Source organism: Pygocentrus nattereri, chromosome 23, assembly GCF_015220715.1.
Source record: "Pygocentrus nattereri isolate fPygNat1 chromosome 23, fPygNat1.pri, whole genome shotgun sequence".
In the NCBI taxonomy this organism is placed as follows: Eukaryota; Metazoa; Chordata; class Actinopteri; order Characiformes; family Serrasalmidae; genus Pygocentrus; species Pygocentrus nattereri.
This window is the reverse complement of record NC_051233.1, coordinates 27,547,433-27,552,578: the sequence shown is the minus strand read 5'-3', so window position 1 is coordinate 27,552,578 and position 5,146 is coordinate 27,547,433. Positions and strand designations below refer to the sequence as shown.

The following is a 5,146-nucleotide window of genomic DNA, read 5'->3' as shown; positions in this document are numbered from 1 at the left end:
CTTTTCTGTTTACTTTCTGATCGTCCTCATGCCCCTTTGTTTTGATTCTTTGTCCTGCCCCCTTGTTTCACTACTCTGCCCCTGATTGTTTCCACCTGTTTCCCACCTGTCCTTCGTCATCCCTATGACATACAAGCCCCGTGTTTGCCCCGGTCTTTCTTTGATGTTTGATGTGCTGATTATATTGGATGTATTGTTTGTGCTGTTTGGAATTCTGTGTTTCTGTTCACTATGTCTGTCCCTCCTGTTCTTCGTGTTGGCTATATGAACCTGGACTGTTTCAACCATGACCCTGGATTTGCCCAGAATAAATCTCACTTTACTCAGCACATGGGTCCACCTCATCGCTCCACATCACAATATCTCAGTGACTGAATTATTCTGAATCACAATATCTCAGTGACTGAATTATTCTGAAGTTTTGAAAAATTGGTGGAAAAATTTTAAAAGGCTGTTCATACACGGAGATACATGCTTCTGTGAATGTGCTCTGTTAGCGGAGATTTCTCCTCCAGCATTAGAAAAGAAGTAGTGCAGCAGACAGTATTTACTCTTTTATTCATTATTTATTGAATCATTCAGTCAACATTGATCAAGCTGTTCCACTGGACCAAAATATTTATTCTGTCTTCACAATTAATTGAATTAATTAAATCAATAAAACCATTTATAAAAAAGTTATAAATTCGATTACACATATTGTTATTGATTATAAGTAGATTACAACTGAAAGCTTGCAAACAACACATGCATGCTAATGATCAAGTCTCCTCAGTAGCTACATTACGTGACCTCTGCCTGTACAGCAATAAGCTAAACTAGGGGCCATTACAAATACAAGATCGTCATGAATATAATCCAATATACTAAACACAACAACAACTGGGAGGCTGGAAAACCTGATTTAATTCAGGAAATTTGTTTTTATATGCAGACTATTGCCTGGGTTTCCTATTACCTATCACTGACACAGCACATGCAGAAATGACAATTACATAATCGATAAAAAGAAATTGCAATGCTAACATATCATTAAAGGTTATGCTATAATTATGTGCCTTATGAGGATCATACAACTTAAAATACAAGGTAAAATATAAAAAGCTATCAAAATGATATAAAAGGCCACTTTAAATCTGATTTCTCTGATACGACTTCCAACTCAAACTAAAGAACGTGCTCAGCAACATTATTTATATTTGCTAACAACATAACCTAAACAGCCCAATTACCAATACATGTTAATTTGCTTAGTGTCAAGTGTAAAACATTTGAATATGTTGATATATAGGCAGTAATACAGATTTGGCAAAATATACACAAATTGGACTTCATATTGAGGTGGCTTAGTCACGATGCAGCAATGGTCTGTTTAAAAAAAAATCAGTAGAGCTCACAGCCTCCCTTGAAGTGGCCTGTGGGTGAAGAATCTTCTCAGTGTCCACTGGCCAGAATTTCCTTCCTACTTCTTTCTTTAAGATCCTTTAAAAACTCATGGCTGACTTAATAATGGAGTCTTCTTTAGAAGTCAGCTAAAGTGAGTTCTAAAAGTAAATTCAAAATGTCAGTCTCATTAATATTTACAATTACAACAAGCCCATGTGAGATTCAGCAAAATTACTCAACGCTCTATTTTTAGCCAATTTGTTATAGTGAGGAATGTAAATGACATTAATTAATATGATGCGTTTACATTTACTTAAGTAATATTACAATGCACATCTGTAATTATTATAATGAACTTATGTCAGTGTAGCAAAGGAGGTACTGCAACAATATTTACTATAATAGCAATAATGCAGCAAATAGAGATACACAGATAGGCCTATTTTGGTGTGTTATATTAAACATACATACCTCAGATTTGATCCAGTTTGAAACCTCTTTTAAAGCGTCATCATTCTTTCTGCACTGCAGCAGTCCTCTATCCTCATGGAACAGACAGTCCACTGTGAGTGTTTTCTTTCTGGACACAGTTCTGCTGCTGTCTGGTACAATGAGGTCTGGGTTGAATGTGTGATGGAGCACCACTAGAACTGCAGGTTTATCTGTGGAAAAAGATATTTGACATATATGGTCAAATATTTCTCGCATTAACAGGTGGTCGGTCTAATGAACGGTTTAATGAATATCTGGTAATGTCTTGAGCAAAATATTTTAATATGTACTTTAAAATAATGATCCACTGAAAAATAAAATGTACATACTAACCCCTTACCCCAAACATATTTAATCAGCCAAGACACGTTTGTGGTATGAAGTTACAGTAAAGTAAATGAGGTACAAGCAAAGTATAATATAAGCTTATTACTTCCAAAACTTATTATTTTCATTATTTCTATAAGTACCTGGGTGTGCACCTTAACTGTAAACTGGACTGGTCAGACAACACAGCTGCACTTTACAGGAAAGGACAGAGCAGACTCTACCTGCTCAGGAGACTGAGGTCATTTGGAGTGCAGGGCGCCACTCCTGAGGACCTTTTTCGACACAGTGGTGGCATCAGCCATCTTCTATGTAGTGGTCTGCTGGGGCGGCAGCATCTCCACTGCAGACAGGAAGAAACTGGACAAACTGATCAGGAGGGCCGGCTCGGTCCTGGGAACTCCTCTAGACCCAGTGCAGGCGGTGGGAGAAAGGAGGATGCTGAACAAGCTAGCATCCATGCTGGAGAACGACTCTCACCCCATGCATGAGACTCTGGCAGCACTGGGCAGTTCCTTCAGTGACCGGCTCCTTCACCCCAAGTGTGTGAAGGAGCGCTATCGCAGGGCCTTCCTTCCTGCTGCTGTGAGACTGTACAACCAGCACTGCTCCCAGTAGACCACACACAATATACACTTACATTCAGAATACAAACATTTTTCATTTTTCATTGTGCAATATGCTAAGTGCAATACAGATTCCTATGCAACTCTTATTTTATTTTATTTTATTATCATCCTTATTTTGTTGTAAATAGTTTAGAGATTTAGCTTTAATTTTTATTATTTATAATGTTGATAATGTTTACACTGTTTCCCATTTCTATTACTGCCTTACTCCTGTTACTCTGCTGCTACTGTAATACTGTGAATTTCCCTGCTGTGGGACTAATAAAGGATTATCTTATCTTATCTTATCTTATCTTATCTTATCTTATCTTAGTGTAAAACAAATAAAGAAAACTTCAGACATCAAACATGTTTTGGCCAATCAAATACATGGGTAAGGGGTAAGTTGTGCAAACTGCATTTTCTTATGAAATGTTGTAGTGATCAAGGTTTCTGCATAATTATATGGTTAAAATATGAACAAAGTCTTTCAGAGTGATTTGATATGAAATGCTCTGTTCTAGAGAAACTCAGAGAGTCAGAAGTGTTCAGAGTAGCGGTGATAGGAACCAGACATCTGAAGAGTTTAATGCTTCTAAAAGGTCCCTAACAGAGAGTTATTACATGAAATTTGAGAAGATTTTGGACTAAAGCGTTGTTGTTTTCATACAGTACATTCATGGCAAAATGGTACATGCAGGAGACTATAAGGCAAGCATTCGCTTCAAAAGACTGAATTGTGCAGAAATGTTGAAATAAAGCTGGATTTCCCCTTTAAGCAAGCATTCTTTTTTTTGAGGGTTTTAATGTATGAATTACCTGATAAACGATTAAGTTGAAGCAGTGCTGCTTCAATGTCAGTTCCAGGTTGTGAAACAATTGGACAGAAAACCAAAATTACATCACACTTCCCCACATCAGACACACTCCTTAGACGTCTTCTTTCATGGAGATTTTCCAGGAACTGCTCATGGGACTTCAGAGTATTTCCCACTACAATAGTAAAATATAGTGTACCCAAATCTGGAGAAAAAAATTAAAATGCTATTTAAGAGTAGGAAAAATAAATAAAATATCATTTTATGTCACACTAGACAACATTTACAGGTTTTGGTCTATAAAATGACGAAAAAAAGAAAGGAAATTGGCCACATGATATTATGCATTTATTATGATAAATAACAAAGAAAATCATAAATATGTATAATGGGCATAAACAAATGCAGTTAATAAGAGGAGATTTGTACAGGTGCCCTATAAACTCTTGTCTTTTTTTGTACCAAAATAAACATACAATCATTTTGTCATTTTATCTGTAAATAACCAGAGGAAAGAGAAATAAAGTACCTCTATTTCTGATGTTCTGCCCTGTCAGATTAAAAGAGAAAACAGTATATAAATGTACAGTTCTCAAAATGCTACAACATTAGCTAGAATGCAGCTAATGCAGTGAATAAGAGGAGATTTGTACAGGTGCCCTATAAACTCTTGTCTTTTTTTATACCAAAATAAAGATACAATGATTTTGTCACTTTATCTGTAAATAACCAGAGGAAAGAGAAATAAAGTACTTCTCTTTCTGATGTTCTGCCCTGTCAGATTAAAAGTGAAAACAGTATATAAATGTACAGTTCTCAAAATGCTACAGCATTAGCTAGAATGCAGCTGTAATACAGATGTTTGTACAGGTGTCCTCTAACACGATTCTTATGTTTCTACCTAAAAACAGCACAATACAGAAGTTTAATTTTATCACTTACTTGCGCTTTCTGATGAAGCCTGATGAAGGAAAAAATGCTTGAATTACTGACATGACAATCCAAGATTATTTGCTTACACACATGTATAGAGTTCAGAATTCAGATATTCAAAGTATTCAAATTACGTCATACAATTGCACTGCCACCATTTTGGTGGGTAACTTCAAATTTATTTGGCAGTGCAGTGGAAATTTTTATTACACAAAAAACTTATAATTCACTTAGTAAAGATATAATCAATTTAGCAAAGGCACAGCCAATCAAGCAAAGCCATAACTAATCCAGCAAAGACATAACTGACCCAACAAAAACAGGACCAATCCAGCAAAACAATAACTGATCCGTCCAAAGTATAACCAATCCAGCAAAACAATAACTGATCCATCAAAAGTATAACCAATCCATTGGCTGAACCAGCAAAGGTATAACTGGGAAACTAAATATTCAGTAAATAAACAACTGCATCATTAATTCCACTCATTAGTGTAGAAGGTGAAGTATAGAAGCGCAAAGTTTGGGACACAGAATTAGATCAGCCAACATCTTCAAGAAAAAGTTTAGTGGTAGGTTTTC

At 36.0% G+C, this 5,146-nt stretch overlaps 1 long non-coding RNA gene across 1 annotated transcript; it reads right to left on the bottom strand.

Moving 5' to 3' along the window:
- Window positions 1-541: 541 nt before the first annotated feature.
- Window positions 542-4,185, bottom strand: LOC119262237. The gene is made up of 4 exons (XR_005129504.1): window positions 4,161-4,185; window positions 3,633-3,836; window positions 1,858-2,048; window positions 542-1,544 (listed from the first exon to the last, which is right to left on the bottom strand). It is a non-coding gene; the product is annotated as an uncharacterized LOC119262237 (long non-coding RNA).
- Window positions 4,186-5,146: the final 961 nt, after the last annotated feature.